Source organism: Schistocerca piceifrons, chromosome 7 (assembly GCF_021461385.2).
Source record: "Schistocerca piceifrons isolate TAMUIC-IGC-003096 chromosome 7, iqSchPice1.1, whole genome shotgun sequence".
NCBI classification, from domain to species: domain Eukaryota; kingdom Metazoa; phylum Arthropoda; class Insecta; order Orthoptera; family Acrididae; genus Schistocerca; species Schistocerca piceifrons.
In genome coordinates this window covers 332,357,733-332,377,497 of record NC_060144.1, presented here as the reverse complement: position 1 = coordinate 332,377,497, position 19,765 = coordinate 332,357,733, and the positions used below count along the sequence as shown (strand labels likewise).

Here is a 19,765-nt window from a genome sequence, read left to right as displayed (position 1 = left end):
CTGTGCGGTTATCAGTGCCCGTACAAATTCCCAACCTTTGCTCAGCCCAATCTCGCCACTTTCATGAATGATTATGAAATGATGAGGACAACACAAGCACCCAGTCATCTCGAGGCAGGTGAAAATCCCTGACCCCGCCGGGAATCGAACCCGGGAAGTGACCGCGACACCACGAACTGCCTTCAAATGGCATACTATGATAATAATGCAAGTTACAACAATTCTTTAACCTCGAATATGACGTTTCCCGTCACTTTATTAAAACGAATCATACAATTAACGAAGCCGTTTTGAGAGCTTCTCAATCTGCCGGTTCTCAGAAATGGGCCATGTACATATGGGCTTCAACTGAAAGCCAATATGGCGCTTCGCGACTCTGTACTGAAGGGAGATAGCGCACTTGTCACGTAGGTGGTCTTCTGCCACTGGCCGCGCGGAGTGGCCGCGCGGTTTTAGGCGCCATGTCACGGACTGCGCGGCCTCTCCCGTCGGAGGTTCGAGGCCTCCGTCGGGCTTGGTTGTGTATGTTGTTTTTAGCATAAGTTAGTTTAAGTCAGTTTAAGTAGTGTGTAAGTCTAGGGACCGATGACCACAGCAGTTCGGTCCCTTGGGAATTCATACACACACACCCTTCTGCCACCTTACTGGTCAATGTTCAAACTCACGTTCAGAATATCTACCATACTGGACATCGACCTTCGGGCTTGTTCCCACTGGCTGCTTAGAAAAGGAGAAGTGTGGTGACCAGCGTACCGGCCCGCCCTGAGTAATTTCGGGTTCGTTCGTCCACACCACACTGTCCGACATGTGGTGGTTTCTTATCAGTCAGTTTTCATTGTCTTGTTTCTTTTCAATAAACTCCATTTTAGGTAAACCTGAATTATTTGTTGTATTTTAGCCAAACAGATTCTATAAATTTCTGCCTGTTTTGAAGACTGTTTCCTTAGAACTTTTGAAGAGTTTTTATGTAACTTCAATTGGTGAAACATGATCTTGCTTCCCTTCTTGAAACTCGCCATATTTCGACAATAGTAACCAGTGGCACACAAAATTTATATGTTTTTGGAAAGAGAATAACATTTGTTGTAAATTTAAACTATCATACTGCATGTTCCCATCTTCGATAATTGAGAGCAAGTATCTGGACTAACACAAAACGTTTGTTATTTGATCTCACTGAAATATTTGATAAATTGTTGATCAATTAACAATAATTGTTCTTACATTTTTGCATAGTTTTAAAATGTCAAGGTCCTGTTGACCTAATTAGAAAAACTATTTTTCCTAAGGTGTGTAAATAAAAATCTTTTTACGAATGATATTTAATTCTTACTTGGCCAGATCCTTCCACTCCCAGGCAATCTTACGCCAGTAGTATGTACTAAACATTATTTCGCTTCCCAAACTTCTCCTTAGTTTCGTTCACTGCTTGCTCTGTGTACAGAGTGAATAACATCGGGAGTAGCCTACAATCCTGCCTCACTCACTTCTCAATTACTACTTATCTTTCATATCCGCCGACTACAATAATTGCAGCCTGGTTTCTGTACAAGTTGAGGATAACGCTTCGCTCCCTGTATTTTATCGCTGCTGCCTTCAGATTTCAACTCCAGCCAATGGTGTCAAAGTTTTCTCCAAATCCACAAACGCTCTTGATTTAGCTTCGTCTTTCTTTAACGCGCGTTCTAATACAAGACATAGGTTCGGTAATGCCTCGCGTGTTCCTATATTTCTCTGGAACTCAAACTGATCTTACCTAGCGTCGTCATCTCCCAACAGTTTTTCCATTCTTCCGCAAATAAAATGTGTCAGTCTTTTGCATTCCTGTTAATATGCATGGATATTCAAACTTCGTAAACGATTTAACCTTTTCATTCCACCGGAGCTCTGACAGTTGATGAAAATTTCAATGGATAGAAGGTCCTACAACAGCTGTGATTTCGCAACCCGCCACACTTACATTTCACAAATATTTTACCACCATCATCGGTCAAAGGTCATTATGCCCATCTTCAAATAGCTACACTTGTTTTAGAATAACATCAGCACGTCGTCTGCTCGAGCGCTGTGTACGAAAGAAGTTTATCTATCTCAATATGGGGATAACAGCCGAAACCGAACGTGGCAAAAAAATAAAGTTGGAAAAAAAAGTATTTGTGACTAGTGGCGGTACCACTCGACAATCTTTAATCTTTAATTGACGAGATTGAGCATGGCACAACAACATAACCTTCACATCACTTTGTTTTGCAGTTCTCGCTGACTGTACCAGTGATCTCCCTTGTCGCAAACGCATCACGGATTAATCACGGGTAGGACAGCTGCAGGTGGGTCGGAAACGAGATGCACGTGTAATTGTAACGCAAACTGAGAGGAAGAGCATGTCGCCATCTTTAACCCTTGCAGATGTCAACGATGTATCTGTTCTCGCCACGACAATGTACAGTCAAGTCACTCCATCCCGAACGCGTAACAATAATAATTGCAATTATTTTTATTACTCTTACAGATCACATGTAATGCAAACACGCGTCAATTGTAATTTTGATACTGTCGTTTTACTTTTAAGTACACTGTAACAATTGCAGCAGATATCTGGTGATATACTGGCGGATATCCTAATTCGCTCAGGCTTTCATCGGCAAAACAACATTACTCGTATTACTACGGATATCCGCATCAGCGCTGAACTCTAGCAATAACGTACCACCTCATTTACCTTGGAACCACGGTCCAGGCACGAATATAGCCTACAACACCAATACTTTAAATGACAACGTGGCTCTGAAACAATGCTGATTTCCAATAGGCGTCGTGCGACAAGTAAACAGTCCTTCATAAAATATTATAACCAGCTCTGTTATCATACAAGAGGAGGATCTGACATGTGGCTCACCGATTTTAATCAAGTTTTGCAAGGACGTACTATATTGAAAATAAAGAGACACCATTTTCGGCTTTTTGCTAGACATTCCATAGTTTTTGAAAAATAATCGAGGTCACAGTTGATGATGGAAACTCGAATTTTGAATGCTATACGTCGAAAGGTCGTCTAAAACCAAGCACTTTCTATTGACATAACATAGAGTTCAACGTTAGTAATGTTAAAGTTATTAACGTTTTTGTGTTTTCATGACGTAGCTAGGGAATCCGTCATTCGATGTCTAGGGGAGCGACGTCGGCAGTCGAGCGGTCAAGACGTTTAGACTGCCAAACCGCGCTGGTTCTTGGCTATTTTTTACGTTCGATACTTTATTCGGTGTATGTGCTAATATCCTGATAATGTGAATACCCTTCTTTCCTTTTTCAAGTAAAACATCGGGATGTGTGATTAATAATCAAGTAAGTATATGTAATGTACTGACAGTTATTTTCATCGTGATAAATGGCGCGCTAGATAGGACTTTCGTAGATGATGATGCTCAGCCGACCTGCATCGTGAAAGTGATACCGCCAAAATGTACCTCTCTTCGTCAACCGTATGAGGTTTACTTTTACCGACAGATAAAGAATTTCATCGCACTACTACTTCAAAATCATGCGACATCACAGCAGAGCAAATAGAGCGTATGCTATCAAAATTCATGCGTTGGTCCATAACAAGTTGCCTACGGTTGTCCTTCAAGATCTGCTTAAACACGCTTGGTATGCATGTAATTCGATATCTGAGAGATCTGTTTTCAGCAACGTGAATCGGATATGTTTTTTTACGAACAATGTACCGGAAAACTTGTCAATGCGGCGAGATTTCGTTCGTGTGTTGTGCGTGGTGCAAAAATATTTATGCTTTGACTGTTTCTATGATAGGTTTCACACCACAGATTGCTAGAATGCTCACGATTTACGCAAAAACATACTTTAGGTGTATTTTTGTATTACGCATCACGATGAAAATAACTGTCAATACATTATATTTATACTTATTTCATTAATAATCACATCTCCAGATGTTTTACTTAAAAAAAGGCAAAGAAAAGTAGCCCTATTCTGATTACCAGAATATTATCAAACACGCCGAAAAAATATCGAACGAAATAAAGCCACGACCAAGAATCAAACACGGATCAGCGGTTAGATAGTCTAATGCCTTGACAGCGTTTTTCTATCCAAGCCATCTGACCGAACATGTTGAGCTACCGCGTCTGGGAATCCTCGACCGCCGCCGCTCGCTGTATTTGTTTCTAAGCAATCTTTCGATGTGCAACATTGAAAAACCGGTTCTGCGGCATCAACTTTGACCTCGAGGTTTTTTTTTAATTTTTAATTTTATTTTTTTAAACTAGGGAATGTCTGGCAAAAAGTCGAAACACAAGTCTTAAGCCGAAACAGAAGTCGCCTTATTTTCAACAAGGAACGTCTTTGCAAAATTTAATCAAAATCGGTGACCCACATGTCACACCATCCCCTTGTTAGTCAAACACTGGCTACGCACAGTGGCAACGCGTATCTTTGTGGTGCGGTGTTTTGCTACCAGGTGTCACATAATGTACAACATGTTGAACACGACCTGTAAAGCCCACATCTCGTGGTCGTGCGGTAGCGTTCTCGCTTCCCACGCCCGGGTTCCCGGGTTCGATTCCCGGCGGGGTCAGGGATTTTCTCTGCCTCGTGATGGCTGCGTGTTGTGTGATGTCCTTAGGTTAGTTAGGTTTAAGTAGTTCTAAGTTCTAGGGGACTGATGACCATAGATGTTAAGTCCCATAGTGCTCAGAGCCATTTGAATTTTGAACGACCTGTGAGCTGCCGGACGGCACGTGCTTGCTTATCTTAAGATAACTGCGCGAATAGTTTCACGTAGGCTTCGGCAATTCACTTTTATAAGATATCTGCAGTACGTTCACAGGGAGTCATATAAAAATAAATATTTAGGCACTGGAAGGACTTAACTGCTGACAAGAAATAGCCTACATTGTTTTAAAAAATAAATAAAAGCTGCTATACAGATAAACAGCCACACGTCGTGCAATATTTGATTTACTGCGTGCTCATAAAACGTCCTGATGGCAACAGGTAAAACTTCTAACGTGCTCGCGTGTGATGAGTGAAACTAGTCATATGTAATATACGCGACTTGTAGTGGTTTATCTGTAGATTAATTTCTAACAGGTGCTATATACCGTGTAAGCGATGCCTGCTTTTGCTAAATAAAAACTAATTGTATAAATACTTCATTCATTGAGGAATACCCATTTACTAGCAAATAATTATATTTTACCAAATTTTTAAAGGTATGCCCAATAAACACGATTAACTGGAAGGAAGCAAGTTTATGGCTTAACGTCCCCTCGGACACAACTTGAGTCATTCTCGTCGTACAATGACCCGAGTAAAGCAATACATGGTGATGATATAACTGAAGGTCAACTTACTCGAAGTGAAAGCAAATGGCAGGCTTCTGCTCTTTGATAAGGCGCTCTGAAGCTACAGTTCATCTACGAAAGACATTAAATGAATAATTTATCGACGGTAATTTCAAAAATAACAGAAGTGTCTCGAATCTGTATCAGGTCGGACTGCAGAAAGAAATACCGATCTTATAACCACATCAAGAAATGTTTTGCATCACCTCGGTTTCCAGAACTCCTGAAGATAGACGTTGACTGTGGATATCGTATCACAGACACAGTCCCTTTGACTGCTCTGAGATGTCACTAAACCCCCCAAAGACGAGCGGTTCTAGGCGCTACAGTCTGGAGCCGCGCGACCGCTACGGTCACAGGTTCGAATTCTGCCTCGGGCATGGATGTGTGTGATGTCCTTAGGTTAGTTTGGTTTAAGTAGTTCTAAGTTCTAGGGGACTGATGACCTCAGCAGTTAAGTCCCATAGTGCTCAGAGCCATTTGAATCCCCGAAAGATGTAAACAACCATACATGAACAGTGCCTATTAGACAGAGGGGGACCGACAGCCGATCAGTTCCAGTTGTTCCACCAGGAAGGAGGTACGCGACTCGTATTGTTTGCAGTTCAACCATGCCTAGACGGTAAATACCGCCGTTCGATCGCGTCCGCATTGTTACTCTGTGCCAGGAAGGGCTCTCAACAAGGGAAGTGTCCAGGTGTCTCGGAGTGAACCAAAGCAATGTTGTTCAGACATGAAGGAGATACAAAGAGACATGAACTATCGAAGACATGCCTCGCTCAAGCCGCCCAAGGGCTACTACTGCCGTGGATGACCGCTACCTACGAATTATGGTTCGGAGGAACCCGGAGAAACCCTGCCTACAACGCCACCCATGTTGAATAATGCTTTTCATGTAGCCACAGGACGTCGTGTTACGACTGAAAATGTGTGCAATAGGGTGCATGATACGCAACTTCACTCCCGACGTCCATGGCGAGGTCCACCTTTGCAACCACGAAACCATGCAGCGCGGTACAGATGGGTCCAACAACCTGCCGAATGGACCGCTCACGATTGGCATCACTTTCTCTTCACCGATGAGTGCCCCATATGCCTTCAACCAGACAATCGTCGGAGAAGCAACCTGGACAGGCTGAACGCCTTAGACACACTGTCCAGCGAGTGCAGCAAGGTGGAGGTTCCCTGCTGTTTTGGAGTAGCATTATGTGGGGCCGACGTACGCCGCTGGTGGTCATGGAAGGTGTCGTATCGGCTGTACGATACGCGAATGACATCCTCCGAGCGATAGTGCAACCATATAGGCAGCGTATTGGCGAGGCATTCGTCTTCATGGACGACAATTCGCGCCACCATCGTGCACGTCTTGTCAATGACTTCCTTCAGGATAACGACTTCGCTTGCCTAGGGTGGCCGGCATGTTCTCCAGACATGAACCCTATCGAACACGCCTGGGAGAGATTGAAAAGGGCTGTTTATGGACGACATGACCCATCAACCACTCTGAGGGATCTACGCCGAATCGCCGTTGAAGAGTGGGTCAATCTGGACCAATAGTGCCTTGATGAACTTGTGGATAGTATGCCATGACGAATACAGGCATGCATCAATGCAAGAGGACGTGCTACTGCGTATTAGAGGTACCGGTGTGTACAGCAATCTGGACCACCACCTCTAATGGTCTCGCTCTATGGTGGTAAAACATGCAATGTGTGGTTTTCATGAGCAATAAAAAGGGCGGAAATGATGTTTATGCTGATCTCTATTCCAATTTTCTGCACCGGTTCCGGAACTCTCACAACCAAGGTGTTGGCAAACTTTTTTTTGGTGTGTACAGAAAGAAGAATGAGGCCTGTTGTCACAATCTTGTTTACGTCGCAGGAGAGTAACAGAATTATGTGCATAACAAATGTTGCAAAAGCTGCCATACATTGTACGACAGGTGTCTACTGTCTGCAGAAAATGCACTTAGGAAAATTATGGGATCGGTTTTCACCGTGCAGTTTCTGAAAATTCTTCGTCCCCCATATGCAAATGCTCCAGCGTTCTCAATTGGAGAGAGATCAGGTCCGGTGACCTTACAGACCAAGGCAGCGTTTCGCAATAACGAAGACAAGCAGTAGAAACTCTCGCCGTGTCCGGTTGGGCATTACCTTGCTGAAATAAAAGCCCACGATGGCTTGCTATGGAGGGCACCAACACGGAGCGCAGAATATCGACGACGTACCGGTGTGCTGTAAGGGTGACGCGGATGGCATCCTAAGGGTCCTGCTATGAAAAGAAATGGCACCCCAGACCAACACTTCTAGTTGTTGGACCGTATGGCAGGCAGCAGTGAGCTTGATATCTCACCGCTGTCCAGAGCGTCTCCAGCCACGTCTTCGGCTTGGAATCTGGTTGACTGGAGTAGAATTGTCTTCAGTGCTGACGTGAGTCCCGCTTCGAACTGAGCCCCGGTGACCAGCGAAGACGTGTCTATAGACGTCCCAGACAGTGGTGGGATAGCAACTTGACTGTTACCCCTCAGTTCCCCTCGAGAACCACGAGTGATGGTCTGGGGTGCCATTATTTTTCATAGCAGAACTTCTTTGGTTGTCATCCGCAACACGAGTCATCAGTCTTCTGACTGGTTTGACGTGACCCTCCACGAATTCCTCTCCTGTGCCAACCTTTTCATGTCTGAGTAGCACTTACAACATATGTCCTCAATTATTTGCTGGATGTGTTCCAATCTCTGTCTTCCCATACAGTTTTTACCCTCTACGGCTCCCTCTAGCACCACGGAAGTCATTCCGCGATGTCTTAACAGGTGTTCTAATATCCTGCCCCTTCCTCTTGTCAGTGTTTCCACATATTCCTTTGTTCAGTGGTTCTGCGGAAAACCTCGACATTCTTTACTTTGCCATTCCACCAGCACAACTGTGCGTCAACGATATTCTACGCCCCGTTTTGTTACCCTTCATGGCTAGCCATCCTGTGTTTAGGCTTACATTTCAACAAGATAATACCCGCACCCAAAGGGGGACAGTTTCTACTGCTTGCCTGTGTGCTTGCAAAGCATAGCTGGCCAGCAAGGTCGCAGCATCTCTCCCCAATTGAACACGTTAGGAGCATTATGGGCAGGACCCGCCAAACTATGCGGGATTTTGACGCTCTAACGGGCCAGTCGAGTAGACTTTGGCACGATATCTCTCAGGAGGACTCCCAACAACTCTGTCAATCACTACCGAGCCGAATGATGCTTGCATAAGAGCCAGACGTTACTGACTTGCTCAATTTGTGAAGCTCTTTCTCTTGAATAAGTGATCCAGATTTTCTGAAATTGTAATAATTTGTTTCTCCATACATCTACATCGCATCTACCGATTTCCGTCACATTCTGATAATTCCTTCGTAGTGCGAAGTTTTTCTGTTTTTTTTCCTATTTTCTATCTCAGAGTGTATTTCGCTCACATGGCCAGAAGGCGAGAGACAATGGAAAGAAAAGTGGTAGAAGGAAAAATTGATGACCGAAAACTGAAGAGTGGACACCATTACGATGGGTACACCTGATGAATTGCGTGACCAGAATGGCACTGCAAAAAGGAAGTCACCTTGCCTGAGAGAAAGATTCGTGGAGAGGGGTCATCAAGGGGCTTACCACGTCATGTCACTACACCAACGTGTAGGATTACGCAGAGGGACAGAAGTCATGGGACACCGATGTGCACATACCCAGATGACGGTAGTACCCCGAGCACAAGGTATAAAAGGGAAGTGCACTGGCGTATCTGTCATTTGTACACAGGTGGTTCATATAAAAAGGTGGTTTCCGACGTGATCATGGCCGCACGAGGGGAATTAACAGATCTGAAAGCAGATCGGTAGACGTAGTGGCCGAAGGCCTTCACTGAACGATCGAAAGCAGCGGTGTTATTTTAGAATTGTCAGTGCTAACAGACAAGCAGGTCAACGGCCTTGCCGCAGTGGTAACACCGGTTCCCGTCAGATAACCGAAGTTAAGCGCTGTCGGGCTGGGCTAGCACTTGGATGGGTGACCATCCGGTCTGTCCAGCGCTGTTGGCAAGCGGGGTGCACTCAACCCTTGTGAGGCAAACTGAGGAGCTACTTGATTGAGAAGTAGCGACTCTGGTCACGAAAACTGTCAACGGCCGGGAGAGCGGTGTGCTGACCAGATGCCCCTCCATATCCGCATCCAGTGACGCCTGTGGGCTGAGGATGGCACGGCGGCCGGTCGGTATTGTTGGGCCTTCATGGCCTGTTCGGACGGAGTTAAGTTTAGCTTAGTTTTTAACAGACAAGCACTGCATGAAATAACCGGAGAAATCAGTGTGGGGCATACGACGAACTTATCCGTTGGAACAGTAAGGCGAAATATGACATTAATGGGACATGGCAGTAGAGGACCGATGCGAGCTCATTTGCTTACAGGCTCTCCTGGGCTCGTAACCATATTGGATGGACCATAGATGTCTAGAAAACTGTGGCCTGCTCAGATGAGACCCGATGTCAGTTGGTAACAGCTCACGGTAGGGTTCGAGTGAGGCGTAGACCCCATGAAGCCATGGATTTATGTTGTCAACACAGCACTGTGCAAGCTGGTGGTAGGTCCATAATGGTGTGTGATGTGTTTACATGGAATGGACTGGATTCTCCGGTCAAGCTGGAGCGATCACTGACTGGAAATGGTTATGTTCGGCTATTTGAAGACCATTTGCAGTCACTGGACGATGTAATTTATTGGTTGACAATGTTGGTGGTTGGTTTGAAGGACGTTCTGGACAATTCGAGCGAATGATTTGGCCATCCAGATCTCCCGAATGAATGCCATCGAACATTAATTGAGAGGTAAGTTCGTGCACAACATCCTGCGCCGGCAACACTTCCCCATTTATGGACGGCTACACAGGTAGCATGGCTGAATATTTCTCCGTGGGAACCACTACGATTTATTGAGTGCTACGCCGGGCAAAAGAGGGTCCGATCCAATATTAGGAGGTTATCTGTCACTTCATTGTGGACCAAAGAGAGAATGAGTGTCGAGATACTTTTTACCTGATAGTGTAGGTGTGAAAATGTACAGAAGTCGTAGAACAACTCGTGTAATAGGTACTAGTTTTAGGGGCCAGACAAGCGCAGCGGTCGTGACGAGGCCTGTGTGCGGGACCATTAGTGCAGCGCGCATACTGCAGCGTGGCTATGACGGGCGACCGTCGCGGCGGCCACGCCAGGCCGCGGGCTGCCGCCGTCTCTACTTCGCCTCGGCTCGGGTGGCCTGGCCTGAGGCAGACGCAGAGCTAGAGGCAGAGCGGCCGGATCGATGGCGCGCCGGGCGACACACAGAGAGGGCGGAGGGGGGGGGGGGGGGCTTTCCATTTCCGCGTGATTAATGGGATTGCTTGCTCGCCGTCCCCGCACGCGTCTACAGTACCCACTGTCCTCGCCCGCCCCGCCCCTGCCGCCGCCCCCACCCCCGCCCCACTCTGCCGCGACACCTACACCACCGCCACAGGCGCGCGCGCTGACTCGCAGGTGTTGGTGTCGGCGCGGCGTCGGCGCTACAAGCAAAGGCGACGTACGAAAAATTCATTCCGTGAAGCTGCACTCGGCAAAACCAATTCCTAACGACAGCATGCATCGTAACTAGGATAACATATGACTTTCTTAACCCTTTCACACACGAAACCTTAAAAAATTTAATTTTTTGAATTTTTTGTTAATTTTTTGTTTTCATTAGATTATTGGACTTACATTGAGAATGGAAAATGTGAAAAAACAAGAGTTACATACATTTCTTTGAACACATACGGGGTGGTTTCAGATGGAGCCACTTTCCATGAAAAATCGTTACTTTAGGTGATATGGTAAAATGCAGTTCCTTTCTGCAGATAGACATCGGGCTACTTGACAGAGAGCACACATCCATCTGCTTCTGTGATGTCCCTTCTTCGTGCTAAAGAGTACACAGTGCCTTGAGGTGCCATGTATTGGTAGAGGCTCTGCTCCTGTTGTATGTTTTTCAACCGGAACAACAGTGTCATTTTTTTGCTAACGGTTCTTTGCGCTCTCTCTCTCATAATACAAGACAACACTGATTTTTCCGTTCGAAAATCGAGATCACTGTCTTCAGCTAACACAACATCTCCACTTTCACTGCTGCTGTCAATCTGAGTCGGCATCAAAAGAAATCCCTTCCAAAGGCACGCCATAATTTCCTCTTGCTTTATTCCGGAGGGTACATCGTATGAAACTGAAAACACAACAACTTCTCACAGCTACTCACGTTGCCCTTGCAGCTGCAGTGCTTTAAAAAGGAACTACCGCAATAATTATGAAAATAAATAAATAAATTTAGTTATTATCACAACTCACAGACTATAAATTTGAACAGGACAGTTTTCTGTAATGCGCAGAACATTCCTTTTTAGCGACAAATTCAGTCACAATTTGAAAACAAAGACAATCATGCACTGCATACTAAAATGGGACCTACGTTTCGTCGTCTAACTGCTGAGATCTGAAACATGAAGTTGTTGAAGCTGCAGCCGCTTCAGGACAGCATCTACTGGAGACGTAAAGGGTAGCTGTAGGTCTAGATACTCTACATAAGCTACGAAATGAGAAATAGTAGGTGTATTCAAATGGAACAACATCAACTGGAAAGGTTTCTTAAAATATAATATCCATTGTTGTGTGTATAGTGTATACAACCTAACATTCTCAGGTGAGGGAAACACAGCAATCAATCCTAACAAACTCCAATAGTCTTGATCGCAATGTTGTTGATCTTGTTGTTCTGGTATTTAATACGAAGACTGAATTGATGCAGTTCTCCACGCTAACCTATGCTGTGCAGTGGCAGCTCGAGCAAAATTATGCCAATGCACTACAATGTACTGGCCTATTGCCTTCTCACTCACAACGGTAGTAACAGTGACTAAATTGACTGTGCAGTATTAATTTGATCCAGATATACCGAAGTGCTTAAACACATTTAAATTCATAATCAACAGTTAAATACTTCGAAGAATAAAATAAAAGTGTTCGTATCTCCAGAGTCGAACCCGCGTCCACAAATTACCAGTCTACACTGAGGTGACAAAAGTCATGGGATACCTTCTAATACCGTGTTGGGCCCCCTTTTGGCCGGCGCAGTGCAGGACCTCGACGTGGCATGGACTGAACGAGTCGCTGAAAGTTCCCAGTAGAAATACTGAGCCACGCTCTTTCTACAATCGTCCATAACTGCGAAATTTTTGCTCATGAACGAACTGACCTCTGGATCATGTCCCATAAACGTTCTTCAAACCAATCGCGAACAGTCTTGTAAACCATAAAAATTACATCGTTCTTTAGGAACATGAAGTATATGAATGGCTGCAAATAGTCTCCAGGTAGCGCGACACAACCATTTCTAGTCAATGTCGATTCAGTTGGATATAAGTCCATTCCTTGTAAGTACAGTCCACGCCACTATGGAGCCACCACCAGCTTGCAAAGGGCCATTCTGACAACTTGGATCCACGGCTTCGTGGCATCTGCGCCACACTCGAACCATAACATCAGCTCTTACCAACTGAAGCCGGGACCCGTGTGATCAGGCCATGGTTTTCCAGTCGTCTATGGTCCAACCCAAATGGTCACGAGCCCAGGAGAGGCGAGGCGCTGCAGGCGGTCTCGTGCCGTTAGCAAAGGCACTCTAGTTGGTCGTCTGCTGACGTAGCCCATTAACGTCAAATTTCTCAGCATTGTTCTAACGCATACACTTGCCGTACGTCCCATATTGATTTATGCCGTTATTTCACACAGGGCTGCTTGCCTGTTAGCACTGACAACTCTATGCTACTCTCGGCCGTTAAGTGACGGCCGTCGGCTACTGCATTGTCCGTGGTGAGAGATAATGCCTGAAATTTGGTATTCTCGGGACACTCTTCACACTGGATCTCAGAAATTTGAATTCCCTATCGATTTCCGAAATGGAATGTCCCCTGCGTGTAGCTCCAACTACCATTCCGCGTTCAAAGTCTTATTCCCCATCGTGTGGCCCTAATCACGTCGGAAACCTTTCCACATGAAGTACAAATGATAGGTCAGCCGATGCACTGCCCTTGTACACCTTTCGTGCGCGATACTACCGCCTCCGTATGCTTTAGATCACACGCACACAGTGGAGTCATGACAATGTCGCTTTAAAAATACCTTATACTCTACACTTGCACAATACGTTGTACGTAATTTCAAAGAAAAATATTGTTCTCTTGAATTCAGTAATCTCTGGCAAGTGACCAACTTGAGATTAAATACTTCTTTGGAACCTGATATGCCATTCCCAAAATCACTTCGAGATTCCCCTAAATTATTGTCCATTGTTGTTTCTACCTCGCCCAGCATAATTTTCGAAGATATGTTACATGCAACTGATTGCACAGAAACTCCTGAGTTGTTGATAACATCTTGTTTATTGCCTTTCTTATGTAGTGGGATCTATCACGGGAACATTCCACTCTCCTGGGAGTTTTTCTGTTTTTCAAGTTTTCTCTAAGATTAATTTTATTTCTTTGATAGTTGGGGGCAAGTCTTCTCCTAGATTTTCATGAGTGTTTGAGTATTCGAGCCAATAGATTGGTTCTGGACAATTAAGAAGATGATCAAAATATTCTGCAAGTGTTTCAACATTTTCAATGTCATGTAGCCGCGCGGGATTAGCCGAGCGGTCTGGGCGCTGCAGTCATGGACTGTGCGGCTGATCCCGGCGGAGGTTCGAGTCCTCCCTCGGGCATGGGTGTGTGTGTGTTCGTCCTTAGGATAATTTAGGTTAAGTAGTGTGTAAGCTTAGGGACTGATGACCTTAGCAGTTAAGTCCCAAAAGATTTCACACACATTTAAACATTTGAATGTCATGTAAACCAAATTGTGAGCCTTGTGCCACATCCATCTATTGTTAGATTTACATCTGAAGTAAATGTACCTACCTATTTAAATCTGAAATGTGTGTGTGAATTCCTAACGGACCAAACTGTTGAGGCCATCGGTCCCTAGACTTACACACTACTTAAACTAACTTATGCTAAGAACAACACACACACACCCATGCCCGAGAGAGGACTCGAACCTCCGGCGAGAGGGACCGCGCGTTTTAAATCTCACTTTCTCCTCCAAAGGTCTACTGGAAAAGGGTCTCTTTAGCGTATCATCTACAGAAAACACCCTCATACTAAAGATCTTCATATACTCGCTTGTTTTACAACCTTGTAGTCTAGCCTTTTGACTTATAAGGCCTATAATGGGAACTAAATCGAATCTGTTAACTTCGCATATATAAACTGAACTGTTTATTTTTAAATTTTACAATTAATAGTTTAACAATTATAAAGAATCCGCCTGGACTGCAATCGAGGCGGATTCTTTATAATCATTAAATTATTCACGATTGCTGACGCGCTGCAATGTTAAAAGTTCTCAATAGTTTAACATTTCGAGCAATAAAATAAAATGGAAAAAATGTTGGTATCAGTGGCAATCGATCCCTGCTCTGTAAATTACCGCTCTGTGCTTTATACACTCGCTCGAAGTACCGTCACGACAACGGTTCTTTATAAAGTCCTTACATAATATGGTTGCACAATACGCTACAAGCCATTTTAAACAAAAATACTGAGCTAGTGCTGTGAGCAACGTAGCACTCACGTGCCGGAAGGGATGACGTCACATTACAGCATGCGCAGTTGAAAACAGAACCGTGTTGCTTCTCTAAGCACGGCTTACCATGATTTAGACGGTCATCACAGGTTTCTAATTATCGCGGAGACAGCGTTACAGAAACATGTTTTCGTACGTTTTATTTGCATGCCAGCACGCATTCGAAGAGAAATGGCGTAAGTTTCATGTTAGCCCGTGATAACCGCCTGTTACTTATCCCGTGCAAGCCTCTTCATCTCCGAATAACTGCAGCAACTCACATCCATTTGAACCTTCTTTACTGTACTCGTCTCTCTCTCTCTCTCTCTCTCTCTCTCTCTCTCTCTCTCTCTCTCTGTGTGTGTGTGTGTGTGTGTGTGTGTGTGTGTGTGTGTGCGCGCGCGCGCGCGCGATATTTACCCCCCCCCCTCCCCCACGTCCCTCCAACATTAAATTTACCATTCCTTGATGTCTCATAATGTGCCCTACCAACCGATCTCTTCTTATAGTCAAGTTACGCCATAAATTTCTTTTCTCCCCAATTCTATTCAGTACTTCGTCATTAGTTACGCGATCTATCCATCTAATCTTCATCATTCTTCTGTAGCAGCTCACATCAAAAGTTTCTAGTTTCTTCTTATGTACACGTTTTACGTCCCTGTTTCCGTTCCGTACGACGCTAAAATCCGGCCAAGTGCCTTCAGAAAGCACTTCTTAATACCTGAATTTATGTTACATGTTAACAAATTTCTCTTCTTCACAAATACTTATCTTGCCACTGCCAGTCTGCATTTTATGTCCTCTCTGCTTCAGCCATCATCATCATCATCATCATCATCATCATCATCATCATCATCATCATCATCATTTCACTGTCCAAATAGCGAAACTCATCTCCTTCAATGCCTAGTTTCCTCATCTAATTCCCTCACCAACTGCTGATTTAATTCGATTACATTTGATTGTCTTTGTATTGTTCTGCTGATATTCATCTTATGTCCTTCTTCCAAGACACTGTTTATTCCGTTCAAACTGCACTTCAAAAGTTGCTTGCTCAAATGTTTCAAATGGTTCTGAGCACTATGGGACTTAACATCGGTGGTCATCAGTCCCCTAGAACTCAGAACTACTTAAACCTAACTAACCTAAGGACATCACACATATCCATGCCCGAGGCAGTCGCGTGGTTCTGGACTGAAGCGCCTAGAACCTCGGCCACCGCGGCCGGCCAAAAGTTGCTTGCTGTCTCTGGCAGAATTACAGTGTAGTAGACAAACCTCGAAGTTTTTGTTCCTTCTCCTTGAAGTTTAATTCCGTCTCCAAAATTTTCCTTGAATTTGTTTACTAATTGCTCAATGTTTTGTTCACTAATTGCTCAATGTACAGATTTAATAACATCGGGAATAGACTACAACTTGTCTCACTTCCTTCTCAACACCAGTGTCCCATTCTTGCCCCTCAGTTCTTTTAACTGCTGTCTGGTTTCTGCACAAATTGAATATAATATTTCGCTCCAAGAATTCTACCACGGCTACCTTCAGAATTCCTCGTAATACAATTCAAAAATAACCAGATGGTTTCGATTTAGTTAACTACTAGGTACAAACAGAACTACCTTCCGTATTAGATAAAAACCTCTAAAAGATATTTGAAGGGCGGAAATTCAGAAGTTCTAAGTTCCAGATTTCATATTTATCAGGAGAATCAAAATCCAAATCGAAAAATTTAGAAAGGTATTCTCATTCTCCAGAATTAGATTGCACATCTCACCACTGCAAAGAGTAATGAGGCAACTTATAAAACACATTATTTATTAAAGATTTTCGACGTGTGATACCAGGAAACTGACTGGTTGCAAGTGCCAATAAGAAAAATTTGTTTCAAGTCCCACCGGTGCTGAGACACTAAGCTTTACTTGTGATAATAAAAGTGGAGAAATACAGCAGTAATATGTTGACTAGTAGAAGTGTAGTCAAGAAAAATCACTTCATATTTATTTTAAGTTTTTTAGAGGGGAATAACATCATTAAATTCACGAAGAAATCATGCAGTACAGTCTTCTGTTCCCTAAATACTTCCATTGCTGGGATCAGATGTTCAAAGTTTCCTGCGTAGCTCCCTATGCTATTGAGAAATAAACTGATGATCACGGCTGACAAACAAGGATGGAAAAACGAATGCGAGTCCAGTGTGCTACCCACTGCGCCTCCTGGTGTTACGGGTCACCAACTTTCAACTGGGTATTGATGATGGTGAAGCATGGATGGTCTTTTAGATGAAATACGGCATAACATAGTCCCACGGTCTTTCCTCTTTTGAACTGACATTTTTCCACTTTCTGTTCCAGTGTATGAATTTTTGTATAAGGGAGGATCAAAAAGTTTCCGTCTGAGGGCGTTGCTGTAGCGTATACGAAACGCAGCGTGACTCAGATGAGGGCATATAAACATCGACATATAGGCAAGGGACTAGTGCGGCATTCGTGCGTTTCCGGTGTTAACTATTTCGACGCTATTTCCAGACGTTTCCAAACAGGACGAATGTGTTGTTATTCTTTTCTTGGCTGCTGAAAGACAAACACCGATGGACATCCATCGGAGAACGAAGAATGTGTATGGGCAATTAAGTCGAAACGTCCGGGAAAATTGCGATAAGGGGTGCTGACGGTTTATGACAATGTATGTCGCGTAATCGCAATTGTCTTAACGCGGAACGTGCCCAACTTAAGTGGGAGACACTCCAGCATCCGACCTACAGTCCTGATCTCTCCCCATGCGATTGTCACGCCTTCGGTCCTTTAGAAAATGGTTGAATAGTCTATGATTCTTCTGCACGAATATGCGCAGTAGGCAGTTACGGACTTTTTGCAGCAGAGCACGGCGTTTCACCAAACTGATATCTTCAGCCTGGTGCGTTGTCTTGCAGACAAAAACAATGACGCATGGCACTTGGAAGTCCAGAGACAAGCACTACTTGGCACACAGACTACGCACCATCTGGTAATGAATGCTGGAAACGTTTACACCGTGATTTGGCACTTGGAACAAGTCTCAAGACATGCAACAGAGAAGCGAGAAACAATAACACAGAGAACACGTTTTGTGAAAAACTATTGCTGCCAACGTTTGGCATTTCCACTTTTTTGTTAAAAAGTGTAGAGTTTGAAAAAAAATAGTAACTACAGTAAACAATGTACCAACCTTTCTCTATAATTGGTACTTAAGAAGTGCTAATACTACAGGTACTTCACTACGAATAACTTATCAAAATATTTTGACAAGCTACCCAGAGGAACGATTTTCTGGTGTTAACACAATCTGATAAGCAATGTTTTACTGTATTTAATGTATCAATATTTTACATAACTATATGCTTTTAAATCTCTTTTTTTTCATACTTAAACTGGAAGACAAATTTTGATTTGTTCCATATATTGAAGAAATTGGTTATCATTTAGGTGCTATTGGATTGTACTGCGATCGAAACTGTTAAAATGTGCAGTATTAGTTGTTGTGTTGTTCTGATAACAAACCGAGGCAAGGGGTGTAGCAATGTGAAACAATACTCCCAAAGAAACAACATTTTAGTAAAAGAGTTTATGTTTTTACATGCACTTTGAAAAATTTTCAACACGAAAAATCGGTTAACACGAAACAATACTGCGGTACTGACAAAATAGTGCGTAATTTCATTCTTTTTTCTTTTAAAACGAAACAAAAACCGATTAATCCGGAAAGTTCTCCGCCGAACAAATGGACGTGCTTTTTGCAGGCGCCCAGCTGTATTGGTTTATTATATTGTCAGACCTACAAACTAACAGTGGTCGCTACTGCTTGCTACGTTGCTGCTCCTCTTTTGGGTACTGTCATGGTCCAACCACTTCAGTCAGTTTTTGAACTCGGTAACGGTTGTGTCGTACTACTTTGATTTTATGTCAAATTCGCCACACGTTTTTTGTCTTCAAATAGAGATACCGCTATTTTTTACGTGGCGGAGAAATCGAGATGAAACCAAGCCGCCATTTCGCTCAATTGTAGATGGAGCTGCTTAAGGCCGTTGGTGAAAAACTGACTTCGAAAGCGGAAATCCTTAAAAATTTTGGCATTGCTAACTCTGAACAGCCGACGATACTTGTGACAGAGAGCAAACTAAGACAATAAGTGAGCGTCGTATGTTCAAGCCAGAGAGAAAACGTAAAAAAACTGCTGAACTGATGTAGAGAATGTGTTTCTGGTTTGGTTCAACCGAGCTATGTCTCAGACTGCTCCCGATAAAGGACTTTTATAACTGGAATGAGCATTACTGGAATGAGCTGATGAACTTGCAAAACAAGTGGTTACTGAAGTTTCTACAAATGCAGACTGGATAAACTTTTCAAGAGAAGGAACGGCGAGGCGTTATAATTTGTTAGCGCTGATGCTAACAATGTTCGTTGCCTTCAATGCTCGAACAATATGAAGCGAAATATATCATCAACAACGAAACCGGCTTATTTTAACATCGATCACCGAAAAAAACTTTATCGTATACCAGTCGCATACGGACGCGCCGGGCACAGACCAGACGGGACCTCCATCGTGGTTCCCCTTAGCCCTGGTTGCTGGGGAGGTGAAGTAGGTGTGCTGTTCCACGTCTTCTTTGTTGTGTGGAGTTTCTTCACGCTCCTTTTGTGTTAGCATGTTGCCCTTCCACGTTGTTTTGTCTTCTCTTTGCCAGAACTGCCGACA

At 43.9% G+C, this 19,765-nt stretch overlaps 1 protein-coding gene and 1 pseudogene across 1 annotated transcript in view; one reads left to right on the top strand and one right to left on the bottom strand.

The window, feature by feature from the left end:
* LOC124804704 (protein groucho) overlaps positions 1–19,765 on the bottom strand; it is a 721,164-nt gene that overhangs the window by 451,358 nt on the left and 250,041 nt on the right. The gene's annotated exons all lie outside the window — the stretch shown is intronic.
* Positions 9,308–9,425, top strand: LOC124709198 (annotated as a pseudogene).